The sequence below is a fragment of the Bufo bufo genome, chromosome 3 (assembly GCF_905171765.1).
Source record: "Bufo bufo chromosome 3, aBufBuf1.1, whole genome shotgun sequence".
NCBI classification, from domain to species: domain Eukaryota; kingdom Metazoa; phylum Chordata; class Amphibia; order Anura; family Bufonidae; genus Bufo; species Bufo bufo.
In genome coordinates this window covers 345533722-345558962 of record NC_053391.1, presented here as the reverse complement: position 1 = coordinate 345558962, position 25241 = coordinate 345533722, and the positions used below count along the sequence as shown (strand labels likewise).

The window sequence follows — 25241 nt, the reverse complement described above, 5'->3', positions numbered from 1 at the left end:
GCAGTAAACCAGGGTGCTTCTTTACTGGAGGAATTCAGGTACAAAATACAGACGAGGCATTGGTCTGGCTTCTCCAGTCTCCTCCCTGGCAGAAGGGTTTAATGCTGAGAAATAGTAATGAGCGGCAGGGGCAATATTCAAATTTGTGATATTTCACAAATATTCGTCATATTTGCAAAGTTGAGATTATTTTCTTGATTGCGAAAATCAGCAATGTAATATGCGTGTATTGCGCGCACAATACAGGCGTGGGTCACTTTTGCTACATTTTTCAAGCGGTTAGAAATTTCCTGAGACTGGAGAAAATGGCTGGCACGGCAGAATATTACAATAGCTTTATATGCAGATAGAGTGCTCCAATCGGCAATTAATTATGCGCATATTTTTGCGTAATACGTGCAACTTCACATTTTAGCAGGTCTGACTACATATTACTGATTGGTGCATTAAGTATTGTCACACTACCTAACACACTGGAACCTATCAGCTACACTGACCATCTCCCACTAGCAATCTTTAAAAAAAAAAATATATATATATATATTTAAAAGCCATTTTCTGTAGTTCTGAGAGACAGCAGCGTCATTTCTGAATGACATCAGAACTACAGAAAATGGCTGCTGGGGAGGTTCTTATATAGTAAGGGGTAGACAACTTTCCTATTGGTTGCTAGGGATGTTGCTAAGCTCAGACAAAGACATTGCAGCCTTCTCATTGGCCCACAAGCAAGAAAGGAGGTTACTGATCAAAACAAAAAAATAATATAGAATATTTGAGAATACGAATATATAGCACTATATTCTAAATATTAGTGAATTCTCGAAGTGGCAATATTCGCGATTCAAGTATTCGCGCCCAACACTGAGGAAAGGCCTGAGGTCTTCAGAAGGCTGGTGATCCAGGGTCTGTGGCAGCGTATCCCCATCTCAGCATCTTCTTCTGGTCACTCAGTAGTCTGGCAGAGTCTCCTCTTCCAAGCACTGGTCCCTAACTGCAGCACACTAGGGGCTCTGACTGCTCTCCCCATATACAGTTTCTGCTAGACTAGAACCTAGTGGGAGCGGTGGAGTGGAGAACTCAGCACAAACAGATACATTAGAGCTTCAATGATAATCGCAATGACAGGTTTTCCAGACAAAAACAAGTTTCCAGACATAACAGAGCTAAAACCAGACATTTAACCCCCTTAACGACCCAGGACGAGCATGCTCGTCCACAATCGCCGGCAGTTAGCGCTAGACGAGCGTTCTCGTCCTGCAGTCGTTTTGGCATCTTACATCACAAAAAGTGTAATAGCAGCCAAACAGTCATCTCATCCTGCAAAAAAAAGAGACAGAGACACAGAGACACAGAGACACAGAGACACAGAGACACAGAGACACAGAGACACAGAGACACAGAGACACAGAGACACAGAGACACAGAGACACAGAGACACAGAGACACAGAGACACAGAGACACAGAGACACAGAGACACAGAGACACAGAGACACAGAGACACAGAGACACAGAGACACAGAGACACAGAGACACAGAGACACAGAGACACAGAGACACAGAGACACAGAGACACAGAGACACAGAGACACAGAGACACAGAGACACAGAGACACAGAGACACAGAGACACAGAGACACAGAGACACAGAGACACAGAGACACAGAGACACAGAGACACAGAGACACAGAGACACAGAGACACAGAGACACAGAGACACAGAGACACAGAGACACAGAGACACAGAGACACAGAGACACAGAGACACAGAGACACAGAGACACAGAGACACAGAGACACAGAGACACAGAGACACAGAGACACAGAGACACAGAGACACAGAGACACAGAGACACAGAGACACAGAGACACAGAGACACAGAGACACAGAGACACAGAGACACAGAGACACAGAGACACAGAGACACAGAGACACAGAGACACAGAGACACAGAGACACAGAGACACAGAGACACAGAGACACAGAGACACAGAGACACAGAGACACAGAGACACAGAGACACAGAGACACAGAGACACAGAGACACAGAGACACAGAGACACAGAGACACAGAGACACAGAGACACAGAGACACAGAGACACAGACACACAGACACACACAGACACAGAGACACAGAGACACAGAGACACAGAGACACAGAGACACAGAGACACAGAGACACAGAGACACAGAGACACAGAGACACAGAGACACAGAGACACAGAGACACAGAGACACAGAGACACAGAGACACAGAGACACAGAGACACAGAGACACAGAGACACAGAGACACAGAGACACAGAGACACAGAGACACAGAGACACAGAGACACAGAGACACAGAGACACAGAGACACAGAGACACAGAGACACAGAGACACAGAGACACAGAGACACAGAGACACAGAGACACAGAGACACAGAGACACAGAGACACAGAGACACAGAGACACAGAGACACAGAGACACAGAGACACAGAGACACAGAGACACAGAGACACAGAGACACAGAGACACAGAGACACAGAGACACAGAGACACAGAGACACAGAGACACAGAGACACAGAGACACAGAGACACAGAGACACAGAGACACAGAGACACAGAGACACAGAGACACAGAGACACAGAGACACAGAGACACAGAGACACAGAGACACAGAGACACAGAGACACAGAGACACAGAGACACAGAGACACAGAGACACAGAGACACAGAGACACAGAGACACAGAGACACAGAGACACAGAGACACAGAGACACAGAGACACAGAGACACAGAGACACAGAGACACAGAGACACAGAGACACAGAGACACAGAGACACAGAGACACAGAGACACAGAGACACAGAGACACAGAGACACAGAGACACAGAGACACAGAGACACAGAGACACAGAGACACAGAGACACAGAGACACAGAGACACAGAGACACAGAGACACAGAGACACAGAGACACAGAGACACAGAGACACAGAGACACAGAGACACAGAGACACAGAGACACAGAGACACAGAGACACAGAGACACAGAGACACAGAGACACAGAGACACAGAGACACAGAGACACAGAGACACAGAGACACAGAGACACAGAGACACAGAGACACAGAGACACAGAGACACAGAGACACAGAGACACAGAGACACAGAGACACAGAGACACAGAGACACAGAGACACAGAGACACAGAGACACAGAGACACAGAGACACAGAGACACAGAGACACAGAGACACAGAGACACAGAGACACAGAGACACAGAGACACAGAGACACAGAGACACAGAGACACAGAGACACAGAGACACAGAGACACAGAGACACAGAGACACAGAGACACAGAGACACAGAGACACAGAGACACAGAGACACAGAGACACAGAGACACAGAGACACAGAGACACAGAGACACAGAGACACAGAGACACAGAGACACAGAGACACAGAGACACAGAGACACAGAGACACAGAGACACAGAGACACAGAGACACAGAGACACAGAGACACAGAGACACAGAGACACAGAGACACAGAGACACAGAGACACAGAGACACAGAGACACAGAGACACAGAGACACAGAGACACAGAGACACAGAGACACAGAGACACAGAGACACAGAGACACAGAGACACAGAGACACAGAGACACAGAGACACAGAGACACAGAGACACAGAGACAGAGACAGAGACAGAGACACTAAAATTTTGAAGTTGTATCTCCATTTTCCATTAATTCTTGTGGAACACCTAAAGGGTTAACAACGTTTGTAAAATCAGTTTTGAATACCTTGAGGGGTTTAGTTTCTAGAATGGGGTCATTTTTGGGTGGTTTCTATCATGTAAGCTTCACTAAGTGACTTCAGACCTGAACTGGTCCTTAAAAAGTTGGTTTTTGAAAATTTCTAAGAAATTTCAAGATTTACTTTGAAACTTTAAGCCTTGTAACATCCCCCAAAAACAAAATGTCATTCCCAAAATGATCCTAACATGAAGACATATGGGAAATGTAAAGTTATAACTATTTTTGAAGGTATTAATATGTATTATAGAGAAATTGAAACTTTGAAAATTGCAAATTTTTGGCAAATTTGGTATTTTTATAAATCAAAAAAATATATATTTCTGACTCCATTTTTCCAGTGTCATGAAGTACAATATGTGACGAAAAAAAAAAAAAAAAACTCAGAATGGCCTGGATAAGTCAAAGCGTTTTCATTCAAAGTATCCATTAACCCTTTCCACAGAGCCATGTAAATACAGTGATAATGAACAGGATATTTATCACAAGTTTCTATATATATATATATATATATATATATATATATATATATAATGCAGTGCAAGTTAACCTTTTTAGGTGAAAAAGTAAGAAGTTTTAACTTTGCATAGGGGAAATAGGCAAATGTCACCGTACTCCCTGCTCCAGGGCACTACAAATGTATCTAAAGTTGAAACAGGAATGTGCCCCCCCCCCCCCTCCTGACATTACTGCTTAAAAAATAGTTGTTGGTTTGAAAGAGCATGCACATGATTTGCCTCTACAGGGGTCCACAGTGCCCTCTGCCAAATCAGCTGTCTTGGGATAGGAACATAGAGGGCTGGAGTGAATTCAGAGACCATTAGTTAATACTAAGGTGGACTGTAAAATCTCTTATGTAAAAGTCTTAACTTGACATAAAAGAACACAATGTACTGAAAGACTGCAGGACATTAACCTATAATTTTATGTCACATATAATAGAATCTTTAAAGTCAGATCCTGACATTTCCAGCTAATCTTTGATACTTCCTTCCAAAGTAAATGAAATGCCACCACACAGCCGGAAATATGCACAAAATATTTCTGATGCATGTGAACAGGGTGTCGGAAACCTCATTCTCATGCATTGGATGCGGTTTTAAATGGGTTTTCAGAGATTTTGATGCAGATTGCCTATTCTCAGGATCGGTCATCAGTAGTGGTGTTGATCGACGCGAGCTCAATACTAGTCATCAGCATCAGATGGGCAGGAGTCCGACTTCTGGTTCCCCAGCCAATCAGCTGTATGAAGACATTGCGGCACTCCATGAGCGATTACGGTTCTTTCTAGGCCAGTTATGCCATGTTGGTCACATGGCCTAGGAGGTGAAGATCATTCCCAGTCAAGTCAACGGGGCTGAGCTGCAATACAAAGCACGGGCACTATCAAATGGATGGCAACGTGCTTGGTAAGCTGTGTGGAGGCTGTGGTGCTCATCGGAGCTACGACGAGTGCCGGGGCTTACCCAAACAGCTAGGGGTCAGACCCCCGCAAATCTCATACCTACCATCATCAATATGAAAACCCCTTTAACGAGCAATTATCCAGAGAATCTGTGCCGATATCTGATGCAGGCAAACATACCCTAAGAAGCCGTAATGAGTAGGACAGTACTGTATTTACATAGTCAAGGTACATTTCCATAAAAGTATCTCCACATATGACAGCACTAGAGCAAGTCTTTAGACAAACCTGTACATGTCATCCGCTTTCTCAACACTTCAGGGAAGTATTATCAAAGTCTGACCCCCTTCAGGAGTTAATCCTCTCCTCGCCTCCCAGGTACGAAACAACCTTCAGGCGTTCTCAATGCTAATTACCAAGCAAGTCAATGTCATGTTCTCATTTATCACCTATTGTAGGCGTCCTGTTGCCTGTCACTTTATACAATAGGTATTTAAAATCATAAATAAAAAGGAAAACCACATTTTTATTGATACCGTTTATTAGACGCTTTTATGTAAAACCAAGTGGCAGATTTGTTGCAGAAAGGTCTATGCCTCTCCCATTTATTTGAATAGGGTTTGCAGAAATCTATGGGCTTGCTGCAGAAATGACCACATCGGTGGATTTTCCACGGCAGAAGATCCAGTATTTCAGGCATCGGGGGTATTCCCTGAAAATATTCTTAGTAGTATAAAACGGATGATGTGTGTGTATAGGTCCCATCTGTAGGACGTATCTACAGGTCCACTTCCATCACAAACCTTGTGTATGCATTGAAAGATTCCGGCCTGAGACATCTTGAAGGGTAATGTTTCAATGTAATCCTGCCTCTTGACGGGGATCACAGTTCTGCACTTTACCTACTTACCTGGAAACAGTCAACAGATTGCCATTTTACTCAAGGACAGGTTAATCCTGTACAAGTAACAGTACACCACTGAACTATAGGTCTACAAATTAGATCCATTTTACGAGGAATTATGACACTTCAGATGTAAACTGTAGATTCTTGAGGTTGTGACAAAATTCTCAACTCGCTGAAACATGGGTTCACCAAAGTACATGCAAAGGAATCTACATCATGTGTGGTCATGTCCAAAGTATGCGTTTATCACACTAGAATGTGATATAAAGGGGGAAGATTTATCATCCCCATATGCCAGACCTGGGGTTTGTGACATTATAAACTCCACTGAGTTTTGTTTGCAAATGGAGTTTCTAAATGGCGTTTCACCACTGCCCTAGCCCCGTGGTGTGGGCGAGGCCATCAGCCTCAGATTTATCATGTACAGCAATTTCCTGGCTTAATTTATGCAAGGGTGTGAGCCTCGTCATAAATGAGGCATATCCTCTTATGCTGACTGCAATGGTACAATACACTAAAGATTAAAAAATGTATAGATTTACAGTAAGATTTTAGCTTCAGTAGTGTCTCCCTCCCTGTAATCAGCATACTGGGGGTCATGCATGTAGACAAGGTTTCAGATCTTTGAGTTCAGCTCATGCAAAATGGGAGCAAAACCAAAAGGGTTGCGTTTATATTTTTGTTCAGTGTAGAATGCAAGTATTAACTAAAACGGGTCAGGAGAGGTGACAGATCCTAAAAACACAGACTAGTGGAGTGACCTGTTGCTTCACTGCTAAAGACTTAAATGGCTTTTCCAGGACTTTTATACTGATTACCTGTCCTCTGGAGAGGTCATCGGTATCTGATTAGTGGGGGTCCGACACCCGGTACCCCGGACAATCAGCTTACCGGCGTCTTAATAACCCCCTATATCTTGCAGTGGATCTGCCAAAGTTACGAAGAGGCACCAACCCCCCTACATAACTTCAGCGCATCCAGCACCAGCCTAAATGTAAGTCAGCATACTTGCTGGATTCCATTTAGACTATTTTCTATGCCTAAAACAGGTCTAGAAAATGATGACTGAGATGGGCCTGGCGACCCATCCCCTTCCCCACCCACTTTTTTAGACCTGGCATGAGCAGGGATAAAAAAAAGTTGCAACGCAATCTTACTACGAGCAATTTTTCCTGATAATCTGCCCTTGTAAAGATGCCACAGATCACCCTTGGTCATCGAGTTAATTCACCATTCATTTCTAGGCAGCAGATCGTGCTGTGTGAAGAGCATGTTGCTGCCCAGCAACAATGAATCTGTACGAGTGCAGCGTCCCACATCAGTATGTAAATGGGACACTTTAAATATCTGCCTATGTATTTGCATTGTATGGCATTTCCCATTATCAGGCTGGCAATGTCATTACACCTATTTGCCCCTAGGTGGTGCTGGCACCACATTATATATAGCTTGGGTGTGCCTAGACAGGGTGTGGAGTTAGTCTACTTTCACACTCACGTTTTGAATGGAAAAGGATCCGCTCAGAATGCATCAGTTTAGTCTCCGTTCCGCTTTGGAGACGAACCCCAAAACACTGCTTGCAGCGTTTTGGTGTCAGTCTGATGAAACTGAGCCAAACGGATCCGTCCTCCATTGACTTTCAATGGTGCTCAAGATAGATCCATCTTGGCTATGTTAAAGATAATACAAATGGATCCGTTTAGAACGGATGCAGACGGTGGTTGTATTATCTGAACAGCTGAATCGAGCTTATGGACCTCATCAGCACCAGTGCCTGAGAGTAACTTTCTAAGTGCCAGGACCTTTATAGAAAATTAGTGCGCAGAATTGTCCTTTTCCACTATACAAGCCTTCCAGGAAAAACCTAAACCTTTTTAGTGGAGCATCCTGCAAATAATGAAGCAGAAGTGTCTGCCGTGAGGGTAACGCCCTTATTGGATAGCTCAAGATAAGTAGAAAACAGTATATTTAGTACCAGAATGCTATAGTTTGGACTTAAAATAATTACAGAAGTCTTGCCTGTAAAGTGTCAGCCTTAAAGAGAACTCCTCAACTGACAATTGCCTAAACCTGATAAAAGGAATACAATTGAACTCATTTCTGAGTCATCACTTATATCATACAAATAAACTGTCTGTACTGACTACCTGAAGACAATAGATTTAGTAAATGTTCAACTGTTTGATAACAACTGACTCCATCATTTCCACTACTACACTCAACATTTGCACCTAACAGTGCTGGCGTCACGAACCAGGGGCCCAGCCACTAAAGCACCTTAAACACCAATTACCATCAAGGGCATCTCAACCAACATCTGGCTGGTGTTCCCTGCAACAGAGTGCCCCGGAGGATTTTGTGCCGTCTTCCCATCCACTGTACACCAGACCAGGGAGGCATCTGCTAACCGTGAGTACATTAACTCAGGGCTTGACAAATTTCCTTGGAATCTAGGAGCCAGCTAAAAAAGTTAGGAGCCAGGCGGAGCCGCATCATAAAGCCCCTAGTAGGTGCCCCCATAGTGCCCCCCCCCACTTCTCCATAGAGCCCCCCCAATAATGCTGTACCATGTTACATATACCGCCGCTCCGTCCCCGGACCCTATTGACTATAATGGGGACGGGGGCGGAGCTCCGGCGCAGCACGGCAGTTCGCGGTGAGAGGCCGCCGGACTAAAGTTGGACATGCAGTACTTTTAGTCCGGCGGCCTTTCACCATGCACTGCCGTGCTGCGCCAGAGCTCTGCCCCCATTATAGTCAATGGGGACAGAGCTGTGGTCCGGCGAAACAGCGGAAGGACGGATCCGACAGGGTGAACCGCCTGCCAGATCCACCCTGCCGCAAGTGTGAAAGTACCCTTAGTTCTATAGCTACTGAATGAGACAGAAGGGGGGATGCCTTAAACATATAGATCTCCTTGAGAAGCCAATTTGATCCTAAAGGGTTAATTCAAACTGTAATCTAAACTGTGTCCTGTCACTTCTCTCATATCTCTGCTCCTGTCCCTTAATCTTATCACTGCTGCGAAAGCATCAGCCACAGCCTCAGTGTAACCTGTTCTAGAGTCTGACTGACTGTTCTTTTAACTCAAAGAATCGAATGAGTCACTGAGTCGGATCTTTAGATTCTTAACCTGTGACTCATTCGATTCCCTGTACTTGTGTCAGTGACTCAGACTCAGAGCTGCTGGTGCTTGCATTGCCTCAGCTCTGATTGGTTGGTGGGCGGGGAGGGGAGGGGCTGGCAGAAGCAGCTTCCACTCTAGGATCAGATTACACTCTTCCCGAGCCCCTCCCCTCCCTGCTGCCAGCGTCTCTGCTATTGTGTGCTGTGACGGAGCTGTTTCACACGGTGCTGCCTCCGGACAGAACGGCAGCCCCGCACCCATCGCCCGGGCACCTTTGAAAACGGGCTGACAAATACCCAAGCGCCAGGACTAAATTCCTGGTCGCCTTGGCGACCTGGCGCCTGGGATTTGTCAAGCCCTGCATTAACTATTACACCCATCAGTCCACCGTGAGCCTCATGTGTTTCCCCTGTGGTTTGGTAGCCATGACTCATCCCCATACAGTTGAGGTGATCATTGCATATAAATACAACTCTCCTCCACTGACGAGCAGGAAGTTATCGGGAAGGAACTGTCACTTCCCAAAAATTGACTTCTCCTTTGGCCGGTCTAAATCCACCTTAAGCAATGCAGATACTGGGGCAGTTTAACAAATCCTATAGATGGGGTAGACAGACTGCTTAGAAATGCACCAGATTTATCACCGTGGCTCAGGCTGGACGATAAATTTAAAGCATAGACAGACACTTTTGTCTACCTTTATACCAACTATTGATAGGCTTAGGTTGAGACCAAATTTTATCCCAGAACTGTGGCACAAAATGTTGCATATTAGGGCATGCCCTTTTGTCACAAAATCACACCCTTGTCAGCAAATTTTAGCAGTTTACTCCAAAAATCTAGGTGTTAAAAGTGGGCCTATAATAAAAATTAGCTGAATACAAACATCTATATGGCTTGCACAATTAGATCATGCAGTAAGCCCATTTTCCAGAAGGAGCGAATGCGGTATTAACACCTAGTGCAGAGTGCTGGCCCTAGGGAGACATGTGGTGGCAATAAGGGTGGTTGGAGTCCACCCAGTGGATAATCCCTGCTTCAGCACTCCTCAGGCAGCACATGCAGTGATTAAAGGGGCGCAAACCTTCCTTTGGGGCACACCCTGGACTTTGGGGTCTCCTGCTTGGAGGTGGCTGGGGTGTCGTTGATGTTAGTCAAGCATCATATGACCCAAACCACATGCAGTAATGTCTAAAGCTATTATGCATGCGTTACCTTTACTGACTATGTCCAAACAATCTTTAAATGGTCCTCAACCTTCTGCAATAACCAAATGCTTCTTTATCTCAGAGATTGGTTCTTAGAAAAGTTGTTTTTCTGACAGCTTGTCTGACTTACACACCAAAAGCATCATGCACTTCTTTACTCCTTGCTGGCTTGCCAGAAACACACCCAGAACCCCAGTCAATCAGCTGTTTGAGAAGGCACTGGCGCTCAATGACAATATGTTCATTGGTCACATGGCCTAGGAGCAGCTCAGCCCCATTCAAATGGGGCTGAACGTAATGCCAAGCACAGCAGCTATACAATGTGTGGTAAGCTGCGATAAGGCCGTGGTGCTCACAGAAGCGCCGCGTTTTCTCAAACAGCTGATCGACTGGGGTCCTGGGTGTCGGACCCCCACTAAATCAGATACTGATCCTCTCCAGAGGAAAGGTCATAAGTATAAAAGGCCTGGAAAACCCATTCAACTCTTTAGCAGTAAAGCAATAGGTCACCCCAACAATCTGTTTTTAGGATCTGTCATCTCTCCTGACATGCCCATTTTAGTAAATACTTACATTCTATACTGAACAAGGATATAAAACACAACACTTTTGGTTTTGCATCAGCTGATCTCAAAGATCTGAAACATTTTCTACATACACACAAGACCCATTACTCAAATATTGATCACAAATCTGTGTTAGAGATAATCCATCCCACCTCACAGGTGTGGCATATTAAGGTGCAGATTAGACAGCATGAATATTGCACAGGTGTGCCTTAGACTGCCCACAATAAAAAACCACTCTGAAATGTGCAGTTTGATCACACAGCACAATGCCACAGATGTCGCAACATTTAAGGGAGCGTGCAATTGGCATGCTGACTGCAGGAATGTCTACCAGAGCTGTTGCCCGTGCAATGAATGTTCATTTCTTTACCATAAGCCGCCTCCAGAAGGTGTTCCAGAGAATTTGGCAGTACATCCAACCAGCCTCAACTGCAGACCACGTGTAACCACACCAGCCCAGGACCTCCACATCCAGCACGTTCACCTCCATGATTGTATGAGACCAGCCACCCAGACAGCTGCAGCAACAATCTGTTTGCATAACCAAAGATTTTCTGCACAAACAGTCTCAGGGAAGGTCATCTGCATGCTTGTCATCCTCATTGGGGTCTGGACCTGACTGTAGTTAGTCGTCATAACCAACTTGAGTGGGCAAATTCTCACATTCGATGGAGTCTGGCACGTTGGAGAGGCGTTCTGTTCACGGATGAGTCCCGGTTTTCACTGTTCTGGGCAGATGGCAGACAGCGTGTGTGGCGTCGTGTGGGTGAGCGGTTTGCTGACGTCAACGTTGTGGATCGAGTAGCCCATGGTGGTGGTGGGGTTATGGTATGGACAGGCGTATGTTATGGACAGTGAACACAGGTGCATTTTATTGATGGCATTTTGAATGCACAGAGATACTGTGATGAGATCCTGAGGCCCATTGTTGTGCCATTCATCCACGACCATCACCTCATGTTGCAGCATGATAATGCCAGGATCTGTACACAATTCCTGGAAGCTGAAAATATCCCAGTTCTTGCATGGCCAGCATAGCCACCAGACATGTCACCCATTGAGCATGTTTGGGATGCTTTGGATCGCCAAATACGACAGCGTGTTCCAGTTCCTGCCAATATTCTGCAACTTCGAACAGCTATTGAAGAGGAGAGGACCAACATTCCACAATCAACAACCTGATCAACTCTATGAGACGGAGAGGTGTTGCACTGCGTGAGGCAAATTGTGGCCACACCAGATACTGACTGGTTTCCCAGTAAGGCAAAACTGGGCACATTTCAGAGTGGTCTTTTATTGTGGGCAGTCTAAGGCACACCTGTACAATATTCATGCTGTCTAATCAGCACCTTGATATGCCACACCTGTGAGGTGGGATGGATTATCTCGGCAAAGGAGAAGTGCTCACTAACAGAGATTTAGACAGATGTGTGAACAATATTTGAGTAATGGGTCTTTTGTGTATGTAGAAAATGTTTCAGATCTTTGAGTTCAGCTCATGCATAATGGGAGCAAAACCGAAAGTGTTGCGTTTATATTTTTGTTCAGTGTATATAAAAAATTCTGGAGCAACTTTTTAGAGCTCTGCATTGCACTGTTATTTCTCCTGAAAATGAATAAATTGACAACTAACTAACTGTTATGAACTGATTTGGTGATCCCATACACTTTATAGTCGGCCTATGCCACAAAGTGTGTACGGGCATTCATGGAGAATATAAGCATTTTGTGAAACAGAGCTGATGGATCCTCTTGAGTAAAGTTCATAGAAACCTACCCATATGGACAATCACAATGAAACGATGACCTCCATAGTATGGAGGTCACGCCTGGTGTGCTATGAACCTTGGTAGAACATGTCACTGAGGGCTAGATAGTAACACAAACCATGTATGGAACAGCTGAGAAAAGCACAGGACATCACTGCAAAAACATTAGACCTGATTGACAAGGAAATGGGACAATGCAAATAATGAATGTCATGAGGTTTCCTCTATGCAATTCTCTAGTCAGCTGTAATCCACTTCCTTGCTTTCTTCTTATTTTTCCCATATCATGAAAAACAACGGAACAGATAAGGGGTCTGATACATGCTACCGCTAGGATCATCTCTTGCAAAATTAATTAATTTAATTAATGGTATGGCGATGCACACTTTTTAGGTTAAGGCCACACAGTTTGCGCCAAAAAAGTTTGTCTGCAACTTGCTGTTGCACGACTATTTTGGAGCTGTGATTTGGCTGTAAAAAACACAACCAAGTCGCAGGCGAGTCGCATGTGGTACGTTGACTTGTGACATGATCCATCAGGTCTGGATTCGACTGTCACGATGCAGTATGTTGCATGTCATTATATGCAATGTCGTGTGACACCCACACTCAATTGTATCTGGTACTTTCTACCACCAGAAAAACACAATAGGAAGCTTGCGTTTTATTTCTATACCGCATGCGTTTCTTAGTGTTTTTAGCGGCAAAAATAAATAAATAAATGTTTGCGTGTTCATCATTTCATATTTCCCTATACACGCACAGCCACTATCTGGAGCTGGTGTTTTTACAAAAAATAAAATGGATTCACAAAAACACCCAAAAACCTATCCAAGTCCACTCAAAGTGTGCGCTAATACAAATTTGTGCCGCCTCATTACTCTCATCCACAGCAATTCATTTTAAATAGTAACACAATGAGCTAATATAATGTGGATATCAAGGGGTTTTATTTAACTTGACCTTACGCCTTGTATAATGAAAGGCTGGCCGTGCGCTTAAAAAGGGTTGTCCGAGACTTCTGGACAGGTCATCAGTATCCGATCGGTGGGGGTCCGATCAGCTGTTTAAGAAGGCACTGACGATTCTGCAAGCGGCGTGACCTTCTCTCTGCTCACAAACACAATGCCGTACATTGTATAGCGACTGTGCTTGGTATCACAGCTCAGTCCTATTCCCTTTAATGGGGCTGAGCTATGCCTAGGCCATGTAATCAATGAACGTGACATCACATGGCCTAGGGAAGGCGGCGAGAAGGCTGCGGTGCTACTGCGAGCGCCCTTGCCTTCTTAAAAACAGCTGATCGGTGATGGTCCCGGATGTTGGATTCCAACTGATCAGATACTGAAGACCTAGCCAGACGATTGCCACAACTCCAGAATCAGAAACAAAATCCAATTATTAGATTTCTTGAGATTTCTGGGGTTGCGATTAATGTGCAAGTCATGCTGCAACCTTATTCACCCACGTTGCTGTACCCTTCATACTGCTCCAAACCACACAAACATTAGGGCTGCAACGATTACGCGATGTAATAGAGTCAAAAAAATCCTCAATGCAATTTCCCTGCATCGAAGATTCATTTAAATCACGTGACCACGAAACGTGAGTGAAGTGAAGCCTCTCACTTAATGCTCTGTGGCTTCCATGGAGCCTCTGCTGGAGTGTCTGTTGCGGCAGTACAGGGGCTCAGGTCAGGTTACGGGAGGAAGCGCAGTGTGTGCTGCGGTGCCCGCGCTGTGGCGGTGTTCTGCCGGACCCGGTCACGTACTGCTGGCTCTGTCTGCAGGAAGAGCCCAGGAAGCGCTGCCGGCTGTGCCAGGGGGACATGGGGCTCCCGATCTATGTGCAGCTCAGGCAGCTGGCTGACAAGTGCGTGACCGGTAAGAGCTGGCAGCACCAGAATATCGCCGAGCTACTGGAGGCCGGGGAGCACTAGGAGGCGTTGGCCAGGATCCGCTCCGCCATAGACACAGGTAGGAAGCCTGCTGCCCATAGAGATCTGTGCCTGGGAAAGCTGGGTGGCAGCAGCACTAGGCTCTCCAAGGCTCCTGAATGCCAACACTGTGGTACTACTGCTGTGACTACAGGGGAGCATTGCAGTGACCCCTGTGCGGTGACTACTGGGGAGCGGGGTGTAGTGACCCCTGTGCGGTAACTACAGGGAGGGGACATGGCACTGGATGGCATGGAGGGGCAGATGGCACTGGGTGGAACGAAGGGTGTTGGGGACTGATAAGTTTTTATAAAGGAAAACAGTCTATTAATTCATTTTTTCTTCCCTAGAAACCCTGAAGCCACAGGGTCTAAATGTAGAATTCAGGGTCATTTAGTCATCTCCATTTATGCTTTTTAGTGTGGAAAACATGTGCTATATGTCTAATTGTGTTCCTCTTTTTTGTAGGACAACAACTATTAATTCTATTGTTAGGAATGGTCACGTTTGGAGAAGACTGGAGGGACCATGCAGGCGATCCATTATTACAGTAGAATGCAGTATATATTTGTTCGGTTGGGATATCACTTTTATGGGAACCATGATCATGGACACCCTTGTCTCTGACTCTGTGCCTCCCCTGCCCCCCATGGGGCCTGGGTGACACAGACTCGTGACGGGTTGGTCTGTCCATAAGTTAAATAAGTATACTATGTACTGCTCTGATTCAGTCTATCCGTGACTTCCCTTGTTTGGGAGGGATCCGGAGTCACATCACTGTGACATCCTGATGCCCCATCCCTATTGTTGTTGGGAGATTGCTCCAAGTTCTACTTGGATGCTCCCTTTACAACCCTGGGATAATGACATGGAGCAGATATGCTGATAGGTCTGGGAAGGGAGGTACTTGCGGTTTGACACTCCGTTACACACACCCCCCGGTACAGACACTGGTGGTTTCCCGTTAGTCTTCCGTCTGCTTAAACTGTGGAGCTTTGAACACATTCAGTGTGTCTTTGCAACTTTGTATGAGGAACTTCCCGGCCTGTATGGGCATGAGAATGCGCCCTGTACGAAAGATAGTCAGCGGCCATCTTTGTTGTGGTTCCCACATCTCCATACATTGTCTCGCGAGAGCACACGTAGCGGCGCATGCGCAGACCGCTCTTTCGGACGCCAAGCAGATTCCACCATGTCTCCACGACTGATCCGAATGTTTAAGGTTTTAATCAATTTGACATTGATATCCTCCACTGTGCACTAAAAATATATAAAATTTATTTTTTATCAAACTGCTCTAACCATCTCCGCCATTTGGGAAAAGTATGGAGGATCATTTTTCTGATAATCCTATGTAGCACATTCATTTCTCACACAAAGTAAATTCTATATAACTATGGAAAGGCAGAAGGCTCACACATGGTTTGGATTGTAAATGCTGTCTCGGCAGCCTTCCCGGAGGAACGCGCAGTCACAACTCATGCGCTTGTGCTCTGGAGATCAACATTACAGACGGAGACAAAAGAAACATGAAGACAAAGATCCGTTAATCTGTACATGAATCCGAATGCCCGCAGACCTAAACAATACCAGACATCTATATAGTGGTTCACCCATCGTATATACACCGTCTAAGGCCCCACTAGATCAGTGACCAATCATGTCACATGGTAGCAGCTGGCGGTCACCAGATTGTTTATATTGTGCTCTCAATTTTTGTAAACATTTACATTAATTATTATATAAATTGCATAAAACAAAAATAAAATAAAAACTAAAATGTTGGTTTAACCCCTTACGGACACATGACGTACCGATACGGCATGTTTCCCCGAGTCCTTAAGGACACATGACGTACCGGTACGTCATGTGTTGTTCCGATCACCGCCGCCCGGTGATCGGAACAAGGTGCCTGCTCAAATCATTGAGCAGGCACCTCGGCTAAATGCGCCGGGGGGGTCCCGTGACACACCCGCCACCCGTGTCAGCGATCCCCGCAAACCGCAGGTCAATTCAGACCTGCGGTTTGCGGCTTTTTATGGTGCGGGCGGCAGCAGTGCCATCAGGTCCCCATGGGGCTGTGGGTGGGGACCCGATGGCATGGAAGGCAGCGCGATGCCTTCCCGAGGCATCTGCGCTGCCTTCCGGTGAAGAGCCTGTGAGATCCAGTCCCCTGGATCTCACAGGCCCCGGGAGCTGTATGAGTAATACACACAGTATTACTCATACAGCCAATGCATTCCAATACAGAAGTATTGGAATGCATTGCAAAGGAATATACCCCCAAAAGTTCAAGTCCCAAAGTGGGACAAAAAATAAAGTGAAAATAAAGTTTTACCAAAAAAATAAAAAAATGTAAAGTTTCAAGCAAAAAAACAAAATGTCATTTTCCCCAAATAAAGTAAAAAGAAAAAAAAATTAAAAATATATACATTTTAGGTATCGCCGCGTCCGTATAGACCGGCTCTATAAAAATATCACATGACCTAACCTCTCAGATGAACACCATAAAAAATAAAAACTGTGCTAAATAAACCATTTTTTGTCAGCTTACATCACAAAAATTTTTATAGCAAGCGATCAAAAAGTCATATGCACCCCAAAATAGTGCCAAACAGTCATGTCATCCCGCAAAAAAATGAGACCCTACCTAAGATAATCGCCCAAAAACTGAAAAAAAAAACGATGGATCTCAGAATATGGAGACACTAAAACATGATTTTTTTTTTGTTTCAAAAATTATATTATTGTGTAAAACTTACATCAATAATAAGAAAAGTATACATATTAGGTATCGCCGCATCCGTGACAACCTGGTCTATAAAAATATCACATGATCTAACCTGTCAGATGAATGTTGTAAATAACAAAAAAGAAAAAAACAGTGCCAAAACAGCCATTTCTTGTTATCTTCCTCCATGATGTGCAGACAGGATCAGCCAGGTCGCAAACAGACACCGGCTAAAGAAATTCGCGCTCCTCTCATAGGGCGCCTGAAGATGACGTCATTGCCGACGTTCACGCCGGCCACATGACCGCAGGAGCGCTACCCGGCTTCTCACTGCCAAAGCCTCTCCTCTTCCTCCCCCTGGTGGCCGGCGTTCAATCTTCGCGGCACCTCCATGAAGGTGCCGGCTTTCCACTGCTCCAGCACACTGAATACCCCCTCCGGAGCTCAGCTGTGCCTCTGCTCAGCCCTTAGCGCACCACGATGCCGCCACCTTACCAGGGACCGCAGGTCAGTAGCGGAGCGCCACCCAGAGAGAGGGATCTGTTGATTCCATGCTGCAGGCTTCCCGACCAGAGACAGGAAACCACACTGAAGGGGAGGAGAGAGTGTCTGCCTTTTTGTTCTGCAGGTTTCCTGTCTCGTGGGGGCGGAACCTCCTCTCTGGTGGTGCTGTCATGGGCAACAGGAAAATCATATGTACCCTAAACTAGTACCAACAATACTGCCACCCTATCCCGTAGATTCTAAAATGGGGCCCACTTTTTTGGAGTTTCTACTCTAGGGGTGCATCAGAGGGGCTTCAAATGGGACATGGTGTAAAAAACAAAAAAAAAAAAAAACTGTCCAGCAAGACCTGCCTTCCAAAAACCGTATGGCATTCTCTTCCTTCTGCGCCCTGCCGTGTGCCCGTACTGCGGTTTACGACCACATATGGGGTGTTTCTGTAAACTACAGAATCAAATATTGAGTTTTGTTTGGCTGTTAACCCTTGCTTTGTAACCGGAAAAAAAATATTAAAAACGGAAAATCTGCCAAAAAAGTGAAATTTTGAAATTGTATCTCTATTTTCCATAAATTCTTGTGGAACACCTAAAGGGTTAAGAAAGTTTGTAAAATCAGTTTTGAATACCTTGAGGGGTGTAGTTCTAGAATGGGGTCATTTTTGGGTGGTTTCTATTATGTAAGCCTCGCAAAGTGACTTCAGACCTGAACTGGTCCCTAAAAATTGGGTTTTTGAAAATTTCTGAAAAATTTCAAGATTTGCTTCTAAACTTCTAAGCCTTGTAACATCCCCAAAAAATAAAATATCATTCCCAAAATGATCCAAACATGAAGTAGACATATGGGGAAATGTACAGTAATAACCATTTTTGGAGGTATTACTATGTATTATAGAAGTAGAGAAATTGATACATGGAAATTAATAAAAAATAATTTTTTGGACTTCATTTTACCAGTGTCATGAAGTACAATATGTGACGAAAAAAAACAATCTCAGAATGGCCTGGATAAGTAAAAGCGTTTTAAAGTTATCAGCACTTAAAGTGACACTGGTCAGATTTGCAAAAAATGGCCTGGTCCTTAAAGGGAACCTGTCACCGGGATTTTGTGTATAGAGCTGAGGACATGGGCTGCTAGATGGCCGCTAGCACACCCGCAAAACCCAGTCCCCATAGCTCTGTGTGCTTTTATTGTGTAAAAAAAACAATTTGATACATATGCAAATTAACATAAAAGAGTCATATCTTACTTGTGTGACCAGAGAAGAGTCATATTTTCAAACTCTGACTCATCTCAGGTTAATTTGCATATGTATCATATCTGTTTTTATACACAATAAAAGCACACAGAGCTATGGGGACTGGGTATTGCAGATGTGCTAGCGGCCATCTAGCAACCCATGACCTCAGCTCCATACACAAAATCCTGATGACAGGTTCCCTTTAAGGTGAAATAGGGCTGAGTCCTTAAGGGGTTAAACCCCAGATAGCAGCAGACATGCGGTGCCCACTGGTCATCATGGATGTGAATAGGTATGGTGCGCCCTTTCAGAAAGTGAACTTAGTCATCTTAGATCAGTTTCTACTTGTAAAGAAAAAAGAAATGAAACATTCTAGTGAGCGTCTTGGCAGGATACATAGTGATGTAGAGTTCACGACGTTGTGGAGAGCGCCCCCTGTGGGCATCCCACATGTACAGCATCATTCAGAAGTCAACTTTCCAGCATCTGGCACATTGCGGTGTAGTTGCTTTACCAGGAGACTCGCAGCAAACGTCTACACCCTCTCTTTTCCTTCTCTACAGGTCATGGAGCATTGCACTTCCAGATATCAGATACTTAGGTGGCGGGACCCTGTCACTGTTGGATGTGGCAGCCTATTGAAACAACCGAGCGGGCTGTGCTATGCCCTTTCCAAAAATCCCTTAGAGGTGGCACAGAAAGCTATGCAGTCTCTGGAATTTACGAGATGAAGAAAGCGGGCGACTTTGTTTCCGTAACGTCTATTGACTGCGGAAACAGTGTAGTACAGCCTGCTCGGCTTGGCCTTCATCATAGTCCCAACCATCCAGGTAAGGTGGTCAGTAAGGCCCCATTCTAGAGGAAGGTACAGGTGTCAGAAGTGGGACCTGCGTCTATCAGACTCCACAGGATAGGCCATAAATGTCTGAGATCAGAACCCTTTAAGATTGTCCAAAGCGGTTATTATAGGGAACTGTGGGATAATATACGGTAGTTTTCCACCAATCTGTAGAAATCCCATGAGCCGGGTAACAAATGCATCTAGAACCTACTACCAGCGCCATCTCCTACTGAGGTCTATAAAGTGCAGCATCTTGGCTTGCAAATCCAGTATTCATTTATTTTATAGCATTTTAAAGGGGTATCCCAGTTAGAAGAAAAAAGGTTATCCCAGGGGTGGACCACCAATGACGCTAAGTGAGGCGATTGCCTCAGGTGGCAAGACCTAGAGACAAGATGAGAAAGTGGCAGGGCTGTGGGAATATCTCTCTATATTCATCTCACAGGGCTGGAGGGGTCAGGCACCAGGGGTGCACCTAGCAGAAAGTCTAGGTGCACCCCTGGGTTATCCCCTAACCACAAGATAAGAGGACTGAGTCTGATCAGGACAGCAGGGGGCCCATAGCTCCTAATATATGGAGGGGCTGAGCGCTGTCCTGGGCTCTCTGGCATTCCCAGCAGGCTCCCATCCTCAATCAATGGTGGTCCCAGCAGTCAGCCCCCCACCTAACAGTTACCTTCTATCCTATACATAGGAGATAACGTCTACTAAACCCCTTTAACGAGTCAAGCTTCAGCTGTCAGAGGTATAGCAGAGAGGAGTTTCTCACTATGCACCACACCATTACACATTCAGCTCTGCTACATCCCGTCCAGGATACTGCTGGGGGGGCAATGGGACTGTCCCATCCCGTTACCATGTTCAGATCACATACATAGAGTACAAGCAGCGATATCACCTACTACACACCAAGCCAGTCAATGGGAAGTCACAGGTGACTGCATATGTTGCCGCTATAGCGCAGGAGCAACTGCTTGTGGGACATTCCCAAGTAAGCACTTACCTCCACTACTCCGAGGCGGCTGGTAGGTAGGTCGCCCTCCCTGGATGTGAATGCGCTCCTATGAGACACGCGTGGAAACGCAGCTCCTCACAGAGGAAATGACTAACAGCCCGGGACTGGCCCTCATTCCTGAAGTACGGCTCATTAGCATAGGCCACGCCCACCCAGTGTGTGCGGCGGGGGGGGGGGGGCGGGGATTGGCGGCGGGGCGGCGCTGAGCGCTGGTACCTGGCTGATCTGCCGCGGCCATTGCACAATAGTGCCAGGCTGGAGATGATAAGATACATTGCAGTGAGGTGAATCCAGCCAAGTGTGGGCATAACAATTGGCATCCACTTTCTAATAACCTGAATAAGTCAGTGGTGTTTGGAAACGGTTAAATGACTTTGAGCAACACACAGCGGGCAATACCCTGCATCATACCAAGTCAGCCTGGCCCAAAGTGGTCATAAAAACCACTGGCATTGAAGTGGGCAAACCTCACTTTTCACAGATTTTGGCTGGATTCGTATCTGCGGTTGCATTTGTTTTGTTCCGTTTTAGGAATAGAAACCTGAAAACGAAAGCAGTGCCAGATCTGTGACGTTCCAGACGCCAACCGGTGGCATAACTAGAACTGACTGGGCCCCACGGCAAATTTTTGAATGACTCCCGCCATGCAACCCTCACTTCAGCGAGCTCTCTCAGACCAGGCCCGGCAGCCGCTCCGTCCGTTTCAACGATACCAGACAAACCCAATTTACTATAATTGTGTCTAGGGCTAGAGCATGGGTAGGCAACCTCCGGGTGTTGTGAAACTACAACTCCCAGCATGCAAACCTGCTCTGCTCTTCTCATAACTCCAATAGAAATGAATGGAGCATGCTGGGAACAGTTGGAGTGCCTAAGGTTGTTGGAGGCCCCTGGGCAAAAAGATCTGGCGGAAGCCCCCCCACCCACAATTACATTTTCACTTACTGTAACCCACAAAAAGGCTAGGATAAAAATAAAAAAAAAGAACAATATCTATGTTTATATCTTATTATTTATTACTGGTCTGATTTCATTTTCTTCAAAAATATTTTAGAGGACATTTATCATTTGCGGTTGTTTATGTGTCCTTTTTAAAGGGAACCTGTCAGCTAATCTTGCTATATGTAACCCAAGCCAAGTCTATATAGTGCTGCCTGACACAATGAAGTATTTTAGTATTATTCATACTTCTGAACTGCAGAAAAAGAGCTGAATTGTGTGCAAATAAGGTCTCAAAGTGCCCAGAGGGGGTGTATAACAGTTATAGGAGCCCAGGCACACCTTCTACCAGTCTCGTGTAATCCCTACTGCCAGTCAGACAACAGTCTAGTGTAATCCCTATTGCCAGTCAGACCACAGTTTAGTGTAATCCCTACTAGCGGTCAGGACACTGACCAGTGTAATCCCTACTGCCAGTCAGTTCACATTCTAGTGTAATCCCTACTGTCGGTTAGACCACAGTCTAGTGTAATCCCTACTGCCAGTCAGACCACAGTCTAGTGTAATCCCTACTGCCGGTCAGAACACAGTCTATTGTAATCCCTACTGCCGGTCAGACCACAGTTTAGTGTAATCCCTACTAGCGGTCAGGACACTGACCAGTGTAATCCCTACTGCCAGTCAGTTCACATTCTAGTGTAATCCCTACTGTCGGTTAGACCACAGTCTAGTGTAATCCCTACTGCCAGTCAGACCACAGTCTAGTGTAATCCCTACTGCCGGTCAGAACACAGTCTAGTGTAATCCCTACTGCCAGTCAAACCACAGTCCAGTGTAATCCCTAATGCCAGTCACACCTTAGTCTAGTGTAATCCCTACTGCCAGTCATTCCACAGTCTAGTGTAATCCCTTCTGCCAGTCAGCCCACAATCTAGTGTAATCCCTATTGTCAGTCTGTAGTCTACTGTAATCCCTACTGCTGGTCAGTCTATAGTCTAGTGTAATCCCTACTGCAAATCAGACCACAGACCAGTGTAATCCCTACTGCTAGTAAATCCAGAATCTAGTGTAATCCCTACTGCCAGTCAGACCACAGTCTAGTGTAATCCCTACTGCCTGTCAGACCACAGTCTAGTGTAATCCCTACTGCCAGTCAGTCTACAGTCTAGTGTAATCTCTTCTCTCAGTCAGTCCACAATCTAGTGTAATCCCTTCTGCCAGTCAGTCCACAGTCTAGTGTAATGCCTATTGCAAATCAGACCACAGTCCAGTATAATCCCTACTGCCAGTCAGTCCACAATCTAATGTAATCCCTACTGCCGGTCAAACCACATTCTAGTGTAATCCCTACTGCCTAATGCCCTCTGTGCCCACTTTATAGTAGCAATGCCCTCTGTGCCCCTTTATAGTAGAAAAGCCCTTTGTGTCCCCTTTATACTACCAGTGCCCTCTGTGCCCCCTTTATAGTATAAAAGCCCTTTGTTCCCCCTTTATAGTACCAGTGCCCTCTGTGACCCCTTTATAGTAGAAAATACCTCTGTTCCCCCTTAATAGTAGTAATGCCCTCTGTGCCCCTTTGTAGTAGTAATGCCCTCTCCTCTGTGCCCCCTTTCTAGTAGTAATGCCCTCTTTGTGTTAAAAACAAAACACAACAAAAAACACAGTATCTACTCACCTTGTCCCATTCCTGAAGCTCACATACCTCTCTTCCCTGCAGACACAAATCGCTCTGTGCAACGCGCCCACTTGCAGGGCGTCTGGGGTATCCCTTGCCCCTTAGGAGGTTTCTACAAAATATGTCCCTCTTATAGAGCAAGAAATCGTGACATGGAGTCCCCTTTGTAGATGGTAGTTTTGGTACACAGGGTAGGATTGCCAGATTGGTGTAGAGTGGCCTACAATGTCTCTGTAGGTGTTGTATACACGTGTCATGGTGCTCCTACCTGGATTTCCTTGGATCCCAGACGTGAAGTGGTCTGAAGCAGTACAAAAAGGGTAGTTGAACTTGGATGATGAATAAGTAGAATAAATTGAGTCCAGACTTGTTGTAACATTGAACACAGCTTTACTTGGCACAAACGGTAATCCAAACAGTTTCCAAACTTTATCTTGGTCATCAGCAGGTATTGACTTAACTCCTTAAAGGATAACTGTCACACTTAGACCCTAATTTAAATTTTCATATATGTAGTTACTAATAACATGATATTCCAGAATCAGTTACTATTAGACTGACTTGTCCCATATTTAATAAGATTCAACCCTTAGCAACCAGTCTGCATAAAACTGCAATTTCACTATTCAGTTAAGATGGCCACCACTGCCCTCACCCTGAGGCTAATCCCGCCTGCCCTCACTAGCCAGTAACAATAGCCCCCCAAAAGTGTCAGTAACCAGAGCCCTCCCCCTAAAGGGTTAATCTCCTGCAGCACAAAGGGGTCCTCTCACCACATGTTGCTTTCATTTATACACTGAGCAGACGGCAGATCTCCCTTCCCTGGTCTGCGCTGATTCAACTCTGCATTCTCCAGCTCTGCTGAGTGAGGGAGCGTCTGCCAAGTGCAGGGACAGGGAGAAGTGCACACAGCCCAGGCACTGTTATCAGCTGCATGGGAGGACCTGGCTTTAATCATTTACTTACAGTCCCTGGCTTTCAGTAATGTGACCTTGCACGCAGCGTGCTTCTGCGTCCTCCGTCCTTCAACAGATAGACGGACCATGCCTAGCAACCCTATTTTAAGCACAGGTAAAAGTAGGCAGTACAGGGAACAAAAATGTGGAATTAAGGGGTAATTGAATACACAGTGAAAAATTGAAATAGGGCCACCAAGGAGATATTAATCACCACAATCCAATACTCCAAAAAATAAATAAATACGACAGTTATACTTTAAGGACACAGCCTTATTTCACCTTAAGGACCAGGCCATTTTTTGCAAATCTGACCAGTGCCACTTTAAGTGGTGATAACTTTAAAATGCTTTGACTTATCTAGGCCATTCTGAGATTGTTTTTCGTCACATAATGTACTTCATGACACTGGTGAAATTAAGTCAAAAAAAGAAATTTTTATTTATAAAAAAATACCAAATTTACCAAAAATGATTTAAAAATGGCAAATTTCCAAGTTTCAATTTCTCTACTTCTATAATACATAGTAATACCTCCAAAAATTGTTATTACTTTACATTTCTTCATATGTCTACTTTTTTGGGGGGATGTTACAAGGCTTAGAAGTTT

General features: G+C 45.2%; 1 protein-coding gene across 1 annotated transcript in view; it reads right to left on the bottom strand.

Annotated features, from left to right (window-relative positions):
• FHL3 (four and a half LIM domains 3) overlaps positions 1-21183 on the bottom strand; it is a 78383-nt gene extending 57200 nt beyond the window's left edge. Inside the window, exon 1 of the mRNA XM_040424436.1 lies at positions 21051-21183. The gene's annotated coding sequence lies outside the window, so the exon portion shown is untranslated. The remainder of the gene's footprint in view (positions 1-21050) is intronic.
• Between the last annotated feature and the right edge of the window lie 4058 nt (positions 21184-25241).